The sequence below is a fragment of the Paramisgurnus dabryanus genome, chromosome 11 (assembly GCF_030506205.2).
Source record: "Paramisgurnus dabryanus chromosome 11, PD_genome_1.1, whole genome shotgun sequence".
Taxonomy (NCBI): domain Eukaryota; kingdom Metazoa; phylum Chordata; class Actinopteri; order Cypriniformes; family Cobitidae; genus Paramisgurnus; species Paramisgurnus dabryanus.
In genome coordinates this window covers 30,905,606-30,922,456 of record NC_133347.1, presented here as the reverse complement: position 1 = coordinate 30,922,456, position 16,851 = coordinate 30,905,606, and the positions used below count along the sequence as shown (strand labels likewise).

Here is a 16,851-nt window from a genome sequence, read left to right as displayed (position 1 = left end):
AATCACTCCATATATACACTCACCGGACACTTTATTAGTTATAGCTTGCTAGTACTGGGTTGGACCTCGTTTTGCCCTCAGAATTGCTATAACCCTTTGTGACAAAGATTCAACAACACATTGGAAACAAATCAAATGCTTAAGTTTACCAGCTTTATTTTTATATTAATTTATTTTTACCTCCATGATTGTCACGATTGCACATTTTGGCACAAAATACTGAAAGACTGTTGCCATCATAAGCTTGATTTTATTTGACATGTAGCGTAGCCCCTTATTATTTATTTTTCTTTATAAAAAAAAAATGTGTACTATTTTGTTAGTTTGTTGTTGTAAATGTTTCAATAGGCTTTATGGCCAGCTGCACTACTTCCCGAACTTCAGCTAGCTCCTTGTTTCCTTTCTGCCATTATTGGACAAACTGATTAATCCAGGTGTGCCTGATCTCAGTAGTCACAAACAAACTGATTAATCCAGGTGTGCCTGACCTCAGTAGTCACAACAACAATAATCATACACACCTGGATTAATCAGTTTGTCCAATAATGGCAGACAGGAAACAAAGGCTGTGTCCCTGAATATAATGGCTGGATATTCTAAAATAAACAATTAAAACCTTTATTAAATAAAAGTGTATTTATCAGAAAACATTTTTTTCTTGTCACCGTATTATAAGTTATGTTTTAATATTATTAAATATTATTATTTTTATGTTGCGTTTATTTCTAAGGTTGATTAATTTGATATACAGTTGAATAGTTTAATCTACATCAACATCGTCATATTTTCTAAAATAAATTAATATTTTTCTGATTTCATATTTATTTTAATAAGTCAGAAACGTCCGCTGTGTCCTACTGACACAGTGACGCCAATTATGGGTCCACCGAAGGTTAGACCGTCTCATTTTAGTTTTCTTCGCAAACTTCTGAGGCTTCCACCTTGAAAGACCGAGTGCTCACCTTTTAAGGTCTCATGCTTATAAGGTTGCAGCCCTTGAATTGGGACACAGCTAAGGAGCAGGCTGAAGTTCAGGAAGTAGTGCAGCTGGGTCTAAAGCCTATTGGGACAGCAATTGTGCCATTTTCAAAGAGTTTAATTAAATGTTCATGTTATGTATGAAGAGTTTGGTTCCAAAACAAAATAACTCCGTTTTTAAATTTTTGTTCAAACGTTTATTATTATGTTGTTATATTTTATTGTGCTACTTAGCTGCAATTTTTAAGTTATGAAGGCTTAAATCAAAACAAACCAACTGCAGTTTTAGGGCCCTATAATTTCCGCGATCACCTAATTAACACGGAATCTAGTGTTAACGTGGAATTTTACATATTTTGAATAAAATTCTATCTTTGTGTGGGAGAAAAACGTATGTCTGGGGGAAATGCAAATCTGGGGGAAATGCAAATCTGGGCGACACACCCCCCTCCCATCCTTTTAGACCCCCTCCAAAGCACTGAAACCATGCGAACCATGGCTCTCCACGACTCTGCTTTCATCAGTGAAAAATTAGGAAATTTGACCCTAAGCCCTCAGTTGCGAGCAGTTCCCACATGACTTTTATTGACAAGAGAATAGGGGTGGGCAAAAAATAAATTTTTCGATTAATCATGTTTTTTACGTGGTCGATTCGAAATGGATTTTTTTCTTTCATATTTATTTTTCGCAAACATTGAACGTAAGATTAACGTTAATTTAATTACTAGTCTTCTTCACTAGATGTCACCCACTTTTTTGCCTTGCGCGATGTTACCAAGAAGCGAGAGGCAAGCCTGTCATTCATTCATTCAGTGCTTAAAATGGCAGTTCCAGGTACTTCATCGACGTTGATGCCACCTTCACATAAGTTGATTTTTTGATTAATCATGTTTTTTACGTGGTCGATTCGAAATTGATTCTCAAAGAGCAGAATCAAATTTTCTTTCATATTTATTTTTCATAAGATGTCACCCTCTTTTTTACTGTAATGTACACATTAATATTTGATTTACTTTTTCAAAAAAGTAATGCAAGTTACTTTTTTTGTTTAATTGATTCGATTAAAAAAATATATGTACTGAATTAAACTAAACGTAGTCACATTATGCACTCTATGCTATTTTGTAATGAAAAATGCAATTTCTGAATGCAGAACTTTTCAGTCATAAAAACCTGCAAGGCCTGAAAGAGATCAAGCCTCAGCCAAGAAAAAGTAACGCAAAAGTAACTAAAAAGTAACGTAAGCATTACTTTCCATGAAAAGTAACTAAGTAACGCAATTAGTTACTTTTTTTAGGAGTAACTTAATATTGTAATGCATTACTTTTAAAAGTAACTTTCCCCAACACTGATCCTGACAGCATCATATCAATTTGGCAACAGCACACCCTACCGGTAAAAAAAAAATCTATTGTAAGTAGGTGGTTTTACCTTTTTAAAAATGTTCAGGGAATAATTCAAGTGCACAACTTTGTATCAAAGCACAGTTCAGATGCACCAATGGACAAAAATGAGCAGTGCTTGACAGGTGTTAACTTCATCCCCTGGTTTTCTCAATTGGTTGTTGACTGCTTACTCAAAAGCTGCTCTATATTAGTATAAGTATATTTTAAACTGTAGACATTCCTGCATAAGTGAATTGACTTGGCAAATGAAGGATACAATGATATTTTAGACAGGGACAGTTGAGGTAAGAATCTCTTACTGCACGTACAATAGGATTTGGTACTGTTCACATTTAACATTGACCACGTTTACATGCACACCAAAAATGCGATTATTTCCAATAATGCGAGTAAGGTCTTAATCGCAGTAAGATGTTTACATGACTGGAGCTAACCTCTTCACTCCGGTTTACATGCAGTTTTTATTTTCGGATTATTCACACAAAGTTCAATGCAGAGCACAAATGATGAACTCACATATATGGTCCACTGTTTTAATTTACTTACGTTAAATGACAAACACGTTGTTATAGATGTATTTCATTATCCGGTGCCGTGATGAAGATATAAATATGACAGTGCCTGTAAAGGGCGTTCACATGATATAAAAATATAGTTTTAAAAATCGTTTTATATTAAAGATAATAGCAGAGCTCACACAACAACTATAACGATAGCGATTTTGGCACATGATGAACGATAAACCATTGACAGCCAATCAAATCTATTTGAACTTGAAGTGCACGCGCACTTAAAATGCAGCAGAAAGCTCATTCATTGCTGAGGTTTATAACATAAAATTACCTCAGGTATCCAGCGCTGATGCTGTGAAATTTTTCTACCACACTGACTACGCCAAAAGGTATGATATTATTACACAAACTACTACATCAGTGTTTCCCATACATTGATTTATTTGTGGTGGCCCACCACAGAATCAACACTGGCCCCCACAAATAGAATTTTCATGATTCCAATTTACATTTTTATTTCACCATTTAAAACAGCTTAATTCGGCTTAAAATATAATTTGATATATAATACAGATCAAATACAGATACAGATCAAAGAGTAGAAGTGAAACATATTTCAGGTGCCAACACTAGATCAAACTCAAACACAACATGATGACGTCACATATATGCTAATAAGCGGGTGACGTCATCACCACCACAGTCTCCTCAAAATCCTTTGGGAAACACTGTACATTCATTCAGTTGAGGACATCTGCTGGTTTCCCGCTGTGTAAATGCAACAAGAACAGCATATGTACATATTCAGTGACATGTAAACAATTGCAAAAAAAGTTTTTATTACAAGAAATATCCAATATTAGGTAATGCCGCGCTCGTTTTATCGAATTAGCATGAAGTTATTATTATGATGTGGTCACTAATATATTTATCGTTATAATTATCGTTATAATGTCATTTAAAGGTTTTATACACTGCTGTCGTGTTATTTGAGCTGTTTCTGAATGAAGGCAGACTGCTGACAGCGAGTCGTGTTGGCAGAGTTCATGTAAAACTTCCTAATGTCAAGATTAAAACGAATTTGTGCTTAAGGTGCGTGACTAAAACACACGTGCACTTAATTAGTGCGGTATAAATGCGATTAAAGCGTTTACATGGACGCATACTGCGATTATAAACGGCGTACGCCACCTCTTTTAATGCGACTTTACTTATTGCGATTATGAGATTAATCGCATTATTTTTATCGAATTATTGCGTTTACATGAGGTAAAGTATAATCGCAGTATTGACAAAATCCCATTATAATCGCATTATTAGGGTGCATGTAAACGCGGTCATTAACGGTTCTGTATCGAAAACTACGTACCGGTACAGCAAAACCCATTGGTAACCTTTTCCTGCTACTTTTCTCTCTGTGTAATAAAACCATTTATTTCAACAAAGAGGTTCTCAATCCTGGTCCTGGCGGCCCACTGCTCTGCACATTTTGTATGTCTCTCTTACCTGACAGACGTTCAATTCAAGGAGATCTCTTCTAATGAGCTGATGATTTGAATCAGCTGTGTTAATTATGAGAGACATACAAAATGTGCAGAGCAGTGGGCCTCTAGGACCAGGATGGGGACCCACTGTTCTGGAGCAATCTAATCAACTATAAATTGAGACCAGCTGATACACCTGTTTGATAGTCAGGTTTTGGTCAATAGAGGGTATGCAGACACTCCCGAGGACACTGCACAAGGCTGGCCACCATGGACTCCAACCAAGGAGGGCTCTGCTTCTTCAAGACAGGCACAGAAAAGCTCTTCTAGCCTTTGCAAAAGCTTGCCTGCACAAGGAAGAAGCCTTTGTGTCATTGATTCTATAGTTTGATGAGACAAAATTGAATTTTGACATAGGGATGCGATTTTGGTTTGGAGAATAAAGGGGAAGCATTCAACCCTAAGAACACCATCCCTACGGTCAAGCATGGTGGTGAGAACATAATGCTTTGGGTGTGTGTTTCAGCCAATAGGCCAGGCAACATTGTAAAAGTTAATGGCATCATAAAAAAAAAAGAAGAGACTATATTAAGATTCTGAAGAAAAACATTCAACAGTGTGCAGAAAGACTTGACCCGGGCACGCAGTAGCCCTTCAAACAAGAAAACGATTCAAAGCACATAGCAAAAGTGGTCAAGAAATGGTTGGCAAAGAAAAATATCAACGTTTTGGAGTGGCCACGCCAGAGTCCCGACCTAAATTAATTTAAGAATTTGTGTAGAGAACTAAAGAAATGGCAAGAAAGCATTACAACTTCAATGACCAGGAGATGTATGCAAAAGAGGAGTTGTCCAAAATCCTAATGAAAATGTGGGGAAAAAAGTGTCACAAATCTTAAAAACAGTTTGACAGCTGTGATGAAAAGTAAAAGGCTTCGCCATTGATTATTGAGAAAGGGTCTGAATAATTTTAGGCATGGGACATGTTGTTAAAAATAAAATAGCTACTATTTAGTGCTGAGCAGTATGAACAAACCATAAATTGCATATTAGGCATTTATAACATCTCATCTGTGAGTTAATGGCTGTTATGTTAAATAAAGTTGACTATTTAAGAAAAGAATACTCAAAGTCCTTTTGCATTACTCCGCCTTCATATTTGCTGTGCACACTGTTGCGGTTGTTGTCTCCTATACTCAGATGCTGTAATGAAATGGCAGCAAATCTCAAATCGGTCGTTTATCAGTCAATCTTATATTACAAAACTGATACTCGAAAATGGGAAAATGCTTAAATATTGCGGAAAATATCGGTAAACTGGTATATCAATCCATTTTTAGACTGAATGTCCTATTTTACCGTCATGATGAGTGAATGTTGTAGAAAAATGACACCAATGAATTATAAAATGACACTGTAATTCCAACGCAGTAAAGTAATTATAAGTAAAGTAATTATAAGTCAAAATAAAAAACCCTTTATATATATTGTGCAATCTTCACAAGCAACTTAAAATAAACAATCGCCTTCCCCTTTAATGGCAAAGTTTAGATTACTTTAACAACTGACTAGTATACAAAGGCAACTTGCATACTTAATAATTAAACAAATAAATAGAAAAGGTGTGCAACTTGCATTAATAATACTAATCTTTCAAGATCAAGCCCAGATAAACTACACAGTACAACAGCAAAATATATTTGTCTTTAGAGATTCCCTAAGCTGATCTTAGGTCAGCAGCTAGCAGCAAATACAATTACTAGCTAGGATGTAATTGATTTGTTGCAGGTAACATACATTACTTTAATAAACTACATACAAGTTGTTACAATATGCTAACAAGATAACACTGGATATGAGATTTTTGTGTCATGTATAATTTCACCTGCTCTCGGTCTCTCATCTTTGCAATGTCTAATCAATGCTCTTACACTAGGGATGTTGCGGTGACAATTTTCCCAAAGGTTAATAAGCGTGTGACAAACCCAGTGATACCAGTATGGGAGGGTGGGATATAGGGTTCTTCCGATTCTAGTATCGGCAAGTACTTGAACCCACATACCGATACAATATTTTCGTAAACAAAACCTTTATGCCCGCAATAGCTAACTCTGCAAATCGGCAGGGGGGGGGGGGGCGTTTTGCTCGTTTAAATGCTCGTGGATTGACGGGAAAGTGTCATTTTACCATAAAATCATGAATGTGATGCCAAATGTGTTTTAAACAGTAATAACTTTGAACAATTTAACAGAAAGCAATGAAATATTTAAAAAAAAAACACACTGTTTCCAGAAGACTGCTGTCACTCTCTGCCCAGCATAAATTAATCCTCTATCTATCATCTATCTTAATAATCTTCAGAGAAACAGATTTGTGCATTGGGCTTTTTATGTCTGTAATTGTGTCTATATCTGTCATAACACGGACCAGAACAGCACGAAAACAATGTGGATTTAAAGCGTATTGAAGAGGTAAAAGAAAGTAATGTGAACTTGAGATTGTTATTAAACGCAGCCGGTGTAAAAGCACAATGGCCACGCGCAGCAAACGCTCTCCGCAGACACGCTGCACAGTGCTCACCCGGCGTTTGAATAAACTAGACACTGATTAGCTACTTGCTCTACGTTTCTTTAAAATTAACAGCAAGACAACTAGCAGTGAATGTGCGTTCAAGAGAGTTAGTAGATTAGCATGGGAGGATTTGAACTTGAAAAGCGGAGTGTACTGACGCCTTTCCGCGGTTAAAACAACATTCCTTCTCATGGTCATTCATGTTTATTTGATGCTATAAATTAACTAGAAGGAAGAGATGATTGGAAAGGTGAGACTTTGTTTAATATGTTAAATCTCAAATGTAACCGAAAAGTAACCTGGTCTGTCCTGTATGTCAGCGCGTTGTCAGTGTCTGCTCCGCTCTGTATTTTTCACTGCGTGAGAACGTGGGGGCGTTATAACACAGACTGTTAACACAATTGTTTTTAATTAGTATTTAAAAATTCTTTATGATAAAAAATTTTTTTAAAAATATTTTAATAACACGGTTTTGGCGGTTATAGAGTTCTAATGGCGGTGTTCAACTATAACCGTCGGTCTCACGGTTATATAATGACCGTCACACCCCTGCAAATCGGAACTCCTTTCTTCTTCGAAGAAATTAAAATGCGCTAGCTGTATGTCTGCCATTTGGCAGTATTTAAGACTAATACAGAAAAATTAACAGTAATAAGTAAATTAAATCTGACACCTGTTGCTCTGTGATGTGAAGCGCATTCAGCTCGCACTGAATTCAGGCAGCAAATACATTCAGATTTAAGTGTCTGGCTCTCTAACAAAACTAAATAATTTTATTACAAAAAAAATCAAAAGACGACGATGCAACAATGGGGGAAATTATCTAATTGGTGAGAGGCTAAAGCACCAGGTTTCACTGGTTACACCGACTATCGCAACATGCCTACCCTGCACCTTCTTGTGGGTGATTCTGTTTGCGACTTCACACGGGGCTGCATATATCATTAAATTAAATGAACTCGTGGTGACAAAAAACAATTGACACGTCGTTCAAATGAGCAGTAAAAATTTGGTGGTGCATTCTGTTTTATGTCCCGGCTACCCCGTGCCACCCTAGCTACATATGCCAAAATCCGCAACTGCACACAGGTGGGCTCGCGATCTACTCGTTTTTCAATACAAAATAACATAAAAGACACCATTCCAAATTTGCAAGTCGCACATACATAAAAAATGCTTGCGCTGTATAAATAATTTTATTAAAGGTACAAAAGTGATTTGGTCAAGACCAGCGATAGATTTTCTCTCAATGCTGTTATACACAAGTTTACATGTATGGTTGTGTATATGAGGATACTTACAAAGAAAGAAATTTTGACGCATGTGTTTATTTAAGACCAATAAAGTGCCTACGAGCTTAATGAGCAGCGGATGCACGGTTTGCGCCTATCCTCTTACACAGAAACAGCGCGCCCACTTAGCACTGTGGTTTGTGTTTTAATGGCTTAGAATCAGTTGTTTTAGAACTGCGGTGCTTAAATATGAACAAACGTTACGTTTTCGTGAGTGTGTAGTTCTCGCTTCCTGGCATGTAACAAATTTCAGAGCACCTGGGCATCAGTGAGTACTTTTACATGCACAGAATAAGCGGATAACTATCAAAAATCTGCTTATTATAGAAAACTGTTTTCATGCGTTTACATGCAAATCAATAAACCGGCTATGCAGACAACTGCGTTTACATGAGACTTGGAGAATTATCAGTTTTCTCGCAGTTATTGACGTCACCGCCTATAGTACATAGTAGTCGATCAAAAAGCCAACGGCATATCTGTCTTAAGCTTTACTGTTGTATCTCTTCTCAGGTCTTCAGAACCTGTAAATGTAACATGAGCTTCTATTTTCACAGTTTCTCTGCCAACTGCTTTAGTCGGGCGGAGACTTTTATGCGTTACTTTGCACTTACTTCCGCGTGTGACGTTCATCTTTCATACACGGGTACATGCGCACATGGACAAAACCGTGAGAAAGCGGGTTAAGGTGTTTACATGCCACGCGAAATCAGCGTAATGAGCAAAAAACTACCTGTGCCGATCAGTTTTTGCTTATGCCATTTATGGGCTTTCCCCGATAAAGGAAAACCGTTTTACCCGTTTACATGACCCCACACGTTATCAGTTTATTGAGCATAATCGGCGTAAGACTGTGCATGTAAACGCACACAATGACACGCTCGGATTTATGCAATCCAGTGTTGTTTTTGGCAGCCCTTTTAGTTTTAGTTTTTTGGACGAAAATGCTTTTAGTTTTAGTCACATTTTAGTCACTTATAAAATTGTTAGTTTAAGTCAAGTTTTAGTCGACGAAAACACAAAAAAGGTTTTAGTCAAGTTTTATTCGATGAAAACGCAAAAACGTTTTATTCTTGTCAAGGAAAACTCGAAAGCGTCTCGTCAAGTTTTCGTCACCTTAGAGACATTTTAACTCTTTCCCTGCCATTGACGAGATATCTGGTCAATTAAGAGAAAACGCTTCCCCGCCAATGACGAGATTTTCCGTCTTTCCGCAATACCGCTATTATCCACCAGGTGGCGCCCTTCCGCAACTTTTTAAAACTGGAAGTATTGCTCTATGGCAAGCTGCTGCATGTCCGTGTCTGTTTTAAAGATCGCTCTGAATGGGATCTGTATGAAAAGTCCGTCATAAAAATGGAATTATCTCTGCTTTTTGCTCAAAATATGGTGTTTTTGCAAAAACCTACACATATTCAAAAGCTGATTGCAAAAGAACCACTAAAGGTAGGATGAAACGGTTTTTTTTGTTTGAAAGCAGAGGGTCTGTTCTTTCATTTGGTATATTGTATGTTTATTTAAAGAAGAACATTTTCTGGAAGGCATTAAACTTTGTGAAAAACATATAAAAAAACGCTGGCGCTGGCTGGCAACTTTTTTTTAAACGCTGGCGGTGAAAGAGTTAAGCTAGTCAGTCGCGTTAGCGTCATAAAAATGGGTGCATCAATGAAATCACTTTGTTATCATCACCGTTGACGAAAACAACACTGATGCAAATCATGTTTAAGAAGGTTGCAGTAGTGACAGTGTTGCCAGCTGTCCTTTAGCTTCAGTTTTTCGTCCACCAATCCAGTGGCTTTTCATAAATGAGTACAAAAATGTACAAATAAGTAAGTGAACTATTGACCTGCCCCGATACTATTGTGTATCGGCGATCTCACAGGCTGACGATAAGACGATCTCACTATGGGACATATAGTCCAACACTAACCGGGTGTAAACATGAATGCGTCTCTGGTGCCCACTTGTGATCCGATCAACCAAAAACGCATCTTAATACCAGGTGTAAACAGCCCTAATTTAACTGTACGTTCACACACACACACACAGAGAGAGCGAGCGAAAGAGAGCAAGAGAGAGCGAGATAGAGTTAGAGAGGGGAGACAAAAAATGCTGCCCTGCCAATGACGCTATAATAAAAAAAATTAGTAGTGGCATTCTCTGGAATTCTTTTATGCCTTCCAATTGGTTGCTGCCAAACCGCGTCATAGCTCATTACCATGAAGTTGAGTTGACTCCAACTTTCTTTTACGCTCACACTGTCCAAGACACGCCGGTGCTCACCGGCGGCTCTCATTGAAAATAAATGACTTCGGGCCTCTTTTTTTACACTGGTGGCGTTGTAAACGCACAGTAAGAGTACATGGATCCAATATACCGTTACACCAGCATTTTATTTCTTAACTACTAATATTCACTTAAGAGGTAAAATGTCCGTTTAAGTGTAATAAAGCATGAGCTCAGTCAGCATTTGCGTGATGTCTATTTAAATTCCCAAGACAAAAAAGCATGTGAAATTATAAACGTTTGTGACGATGCAGCACATTGCACTGTTTGTTGCATATGAACAAGTTGCAGGCGTGACATCACATCACAGCGTCTCTCTCTCTTTCTCTACCTAACTTTCGTAGCTTACCCTCACGCTGCACCCAGATGCATAATCAGGTACCAGATTCAATGTGAATCGAAACTTGGTAGTACCGACATAATTCGGTCGGTGCTCTTGAAATTACCAGGCACGGTACCCTACCCTAATCTACACAGCATTTTATATGTAGTGTAAGTGATGTAATACTTCAAATACAGCAAATAAAGCTCTATTAGTCTAATAAATATTTAACCCTATTAAAAATGCAAACACAGAGAAAAAAAATATGTTCAGAATAAGCGGCCACTTAAAGACACCCCTTGAATCAAATACCACAGTGAGAATGGCAATAAAACAGCACAATATCCAAGGCTTGTGCTGTAAAGCCATGTTAACTGATGGGACAGCTGGAAAAAACATCAGAAATCAAATCAGCTATATCACTGACCAAACCCATAATCCTGACAGCTGCCATCTACAGATGGAAAGAACTTAATCCTGTTTTGAGGAGGGATAAAAAGATCAGAAAAAAAAAACTCATTCAGATAAAAGCACAACAAGTATTACTAAAATCATGTTCACATCTACTGAATGAATGCTCATTTATACATAAAAACTAGAGAAATTCAAGATTACACAGCTATGTACATTACATAAATTCATCAATTTCACTTGATTCAATTGGGAAAAGTATATAATACTCTGAACAGTTTATTAATGTTTCTGCTAGAGATGTGTGTGTCTTCAGCATACGGATCAACACATAACAATGTACAGGAACATCACAGGCCGCATCTAATATACTCCCTAAAGACCGGCAAAACCAAAGAAAATAAGTCAACTATTCCTCATGGACATGACGCGGGGTGAACACACACATTATTTTAAATGTATGTAATTATAATGAGTTAGATTGCCATCTTTAATATAAATGGGTTTTCGGTTGCTTTCAGTCAGACTCTGCTGAGATTTAATTTACTCATTTTCACTGTGTGATCTTCAAAGGTCTTGAGATGGACAACCTGTGATATATTCACATGAGATTGCACCTGGAGTAAGAATCAGATGTTTTTTCTCAGGTTAAACTGTACATCAGATGTATTTTCAGAGGTTTAACTGCATATATCAGATGTGTTGATGCAGGGCTGTGTCTTCATCAGTCGCCATCTTGTTGGCTGCAGTAGCGACTGTAGGCCGTGAATACACTCTTTCACTGACACACACACACACACACACACACACCAACGCACACACACGCGACTACCATGGGCTTGAGGTCAGTAAAATCGCTTTACAAACATTGACATTAGTCGATTATAACAATAATTTTCCGACGACACAGTAATAAACAGCACGAGGCGGATCTGTCCGGTTGCTCTTCCTTGTTCACATCGCTAAATCAGACATACACACACACATACATACAGACACACACACACAAACCTCTTTAACTCAGGTTTGAGATAACAAGGTTAATTTAAGTCCAGACTTGTGTGTAAGTCCATTAAACACACAAACAAACAATCTAGACATAAACATTTCGTGTGTGCGAGAGACCGTCGTTGCAGGCGAGCGATTTACATAGACGACCGCAAAAAATACCGCCGCAAAATCACACATCGCTGTTGATATATGACATATAAATACAAAAACAGCGCGTGTTCTTCATGAATTGAGCTAATAATTTAATATCATCCATATTCACTATGCATTGAATAATGCACAACTATAGTTCGTGTTAATGAAACGGCAGCATTTAGTGAATCACACATTAAGCGACCGCGTTTAACACTCGTTTATAAACATCACTTTGCTTTTGTCGTATTTAACGACAACACAAATTGTCTACTAATAAAAGCTCATCTCGAACAGCCCATCTCCGGCACATGACCGTGATTTGAGGAAGTTAACACACTAAACCAGTTTTGTGGCCTAGTCGGCTTTAGAAACAGCTTATATTTAGTAAATGTAAGTTATACTGCACAGATGTGTTTAAGCAGAGCCTAGGTTAAGGAAAGGCCAGCAGTTTTTAACACAGCAGATAATCACTGACCTGTGTTCAGTCGCCGCAGTTTGTTGTGTTCCTCTCATTGACTGTAAACAGCGAACGGAGATCCACAGCTGCCGTTAAGGGCCGGCGGACGGTCCGTTAGATCAGCGGCACTCCCTAAACCCGCGACCGCTGCACAACCGTCGATGCAAATCAAGAGACAGCTGCTTCAGTCAAATCTACTACTACTGTTGTAACGAGACGCGCTGATGATGATGATCGAGAGCTCCGGCCGCCCGTCAAACGGAAGATGGGTGCGGTGACCCTGTTCTCGAGCCTGGGAAACCCCACGCTGTGCCTGCGTCATCACGCACGCAGATGCGCGCCAAATCATATGTTTGAATCTTGATCCAGTGGTGTCTGTATTTACATTGCGATGTAAATGTATGTTTATCCTGTTTACAGCGGTTTAATGCAATTGTACGAGTTCTTTTTATGCAATGCATCGAAATGTATTTGAGGGCCAAACTAAACTTATATTCCAATATAAAAAAGAAAGACTTGTAAAATAACAGCAATGTAATTGACAATAAAACTGCACTGAAACTTGTTATGACACACACCCTGTTTTGCTTTTATTTGCAGGTCAAAAAGTGCTAGTGAAATTGTGTCTGCATCTGAATTTCAATAACTCTGAAATTTCTAAAAAGGCAGCATTCTTAGACAGGAAGGCATCAAGGCAAGTACGAATCCAATCGCTGCGTCCAAAAACTCAAGGCAGTGACTCGTTGCCTCGCTGCCTCATGAGGAAATGACTTCGGAGGCATGAAGGCAGCTCAGAGAAAGACTTTCGGACACACTTCAAAGGCAGCGTGTTTGAAATTCAAACAGAGAGCGCCTTTGTGATAACTAATCACATATTTGAAAACTACAATACTAATTTCTCGCTAGAAATGCAATTAAAAGGTGTAAAAAGTGAACATTTACCTTTATTTACACTAAATTGGTGGTCCAGTCGCGTCCTTGGCCGCCATTTTATTATTTCGAGCTCGACCAATCACATTCTTAATGTACGTCCACTAGTGATGTTACCAGTGACACCGAAGCTCCGAAGCGTGTATCAAAAAAACGAACCGATTTTCATTGAAGCTTTGTATCGAAGCTTGATTCGTTCTGGCAAAATCACGTGACCAATGACGTCCGAAGCTTCGTTTCACACACAACCACGTGACTGCTTCGTTATCTGATTCAAAGGTTTAGAATTGTGCTAGTGATGGAAATTTTCGTTCATTTAGGTGACTCGTTCATTTTCAGTTCGTTCACCAAAATGATTCGTTCAGACTCGTTCACTGATTCGTTCAGTGACCATTTCTTAATTTTACAAAAATACGCCAATAGGTGGCGAATATGTGTGTCATTATGTGTTATAAGACAATGAATGACTTTTTGCAAAAACTCATTAGTTTTTAATAAAGCTCAAATTGTGAAATACTAAGCATAATTTTATCAAGTTACCGAATATATTAAAGGGGACATATCATAAAAATCTGACTTTTTCCGTGTTTAAGTGCTAAGATTCCGTCTCCAGTGCTTCTATCAACCTAGAAAATGTGAAAAAGATCAACCTAGTAACTTGTTTTGGTAAACCATTCTTCGCAAGCATGTGAGTAAATAGGTAATTGAAATTTGGCTCCCCCTGTGATGTCAGAAGAGGATAATGCTGCCCCTTAATCTGCATTATCCAACCGCAGCACTACCATTTAGTGCGGAGATCAGCTCATTTGCATTTCAAAGGACATACCCAAAATGGCACATTTTTGCTCAAACCAACAAATTGGCAAATTTAACATGCTTTAATAAATTATCTATATGGTATTTTGAGCTAGAACTTCACATAGGCACCCTGGGGACAACACAGATTTATTTCACATCTTAAAAATGTTTTGTGAAATGTCCCCTTTAAGACACACGTACATTCATAGTACATCTAATCTGGATTTGTTGTAAATAAAGACTCCCGTGCATGCCTCCTCTGGTTCAGTCAGTCATCAGATCCTCGTTCACGAATCATATAATTTCGGTCATGTCGTTCAAGACTTCGTTCAGACGCAGATGACTGATTTAAGTTCGGTGAAAGGGTGGATTAAACTATATAACGTTAGACATATAAAACTATATTAAACAGAAATACCAATTTTTTCAACAGTAATTACCTTGCTTATCATTTGTATTAAGGTAAATAGTCCGCCTAAACATGGTTACTATAACTTTATTAAAATAAAACCACATGATTCTTTCACAAGATTGTTTACGTTGCACTCGCTATCTATACGATCTCTCTCATTCATTAGGTTGTAACCTGTACCAGTCATTCAGTTTGTTTAAGAACGCGATCTCTCTATCTCTCTCTCGTTCGTTCAGACTCAAAACAGCGGCTCGGTCAGTGAAGGGCGTATTCATTCAGTACGTTGAGCCAATCATATGCTCGGCCACAGCTTATACTCGATTGCCATTGGCTCGTAGTTTTGTCACTCTTTGAAAGCGGAAAGAAAGCCGCGCATCATTTGTCCGTGCTCCTCAAGAAGGGAGGGAAATTTCAGTGAACGAGAAATATGAGTCAATGGATGGCGTGAACGAGAACGATTCGTTCACATAAAAGATTCGTTCAAAAAGAACGATTCGTTCACGAACGTAACATCACTAAATTGTGCAATGCGCGGCGCGCAATCATGGGTTGTATTGGAGTATTGCATTATCGGTGAGTTTATGAGATATATATATATAGTAGTAAAAAGACTTTTCTGCACCACTTAAAACCATGATATAATTTTAATTGGTTCACACTTTATACTTTTGAGACAAGTTCTATCCTTAATTTGTTATTTTTGTTTGGAGTACCATCCGCATGAAATGGAACATGCTTTGGTCATGTATTTAATATATTGTAACATTTATTTATGAATATATCCTTAATGTGTCAATCCATTAAGTTTTCCTTTTATAATTAAATTAATACGTTGTTTGGTTGTGGAACATGTTGTGAAACAGCACTTTCACCAGCAGAGGTCCTCATTGAGCTCTGATTTGAAAAGCTTCGAGTAATGAACCTTTTTCCGATACAATTGGGTTGAAAGCTTCACTGCTTCAAGAAAGCTTCACTTCGCCATCACTAACGTCCACGCATAGGTATCTCAGGAGACAGGAAGTAAACCAAACATTGAATTCGGACATGCCTTGATGCCTTCCTGCCTTGGAAACCTGCCTCAGAAGGCAGCAATTTAGAGTTTTCGGACGCAGACAATGTTTGCTTTACTTCCTGTATCCTGAGATACATTCATTGTCCTGTCCGGGTGTGCCTCATAAGCCTTGAAAAGTGAAGCCTCTGGCTCTTTGATCGCCCCCTGGTGGCTGGCTGCAGTACAAGTCATAAACCCCGCCCTCTCCATTCAAACGAATGGGACTCTGCTCTAAATTAAAAAATGATTTACACTTCCAATAAAAGTTTCCGAAAGATGGTTTTGGTCCTTTTAAGTAGTTTTTATCACGCTGGTATATGTTCAAGTCTTCATTATTGTGGTAAGTTTCATTTTAGCATGTAATTTGATGCAATAGAAACGGGGCGTGACGTTATGATTGGCGTGGTTGAATTGGTCGCGAGGGCGTTTGGGCGGAAGTTTGATACCACGGCTCCGCCTCTGGCTCCACGGACGATTCCTTCTGCGCATGCCTTGGCTCCAAACTGACGTTTTTACGTAACATGGCGGCGACCGTGGTCGGACATTTTTGGTTTCAATTCATTACAATGGTGGGAGCCGACGTCGCGTCGTCCATCTTTTTTTACAGTCTATGGTCCTGTCCCACAATGGTATGCGCCCACGTGCGCAGGGAATGTTATTGGTCGAGCTGGGTCGAGTGCGAAAAAAATTTAAATAAAGTTATATTTTCACTTTATACACCTTTTGATTGCATTTCTAGCAAGACATTATTAATATAGTTTTCAAATATGGGATTAGTTATCACAAAGGTTCTCTG

General features: G+C 38.2%; 1 protein-coding gene across 1 annotated transcript in view; it reads right to left on the bottom strand.

The window, feature by feature from the left end:
- The window catches only part of gnb1a (guanine nucleotide binding protein (G protein), beta polypeptide 1a), a 32,370-nt gene extending 19,202 nt beyond the window's left edge, over positions 1-13,168 (bottom strand). The window contains exon 1 of the mRNA XM_065247776.1: positions 12,883-13,168. The gene's annotated coding sequence lies outside the window, so the exon portion shown is untranslated. The remainder of the gene's footprint in view (positions 1-12,882) is intronic.
- Between the last annotated feature and the right edge of the window lie 3,683 nt (positions 13,169-16,851).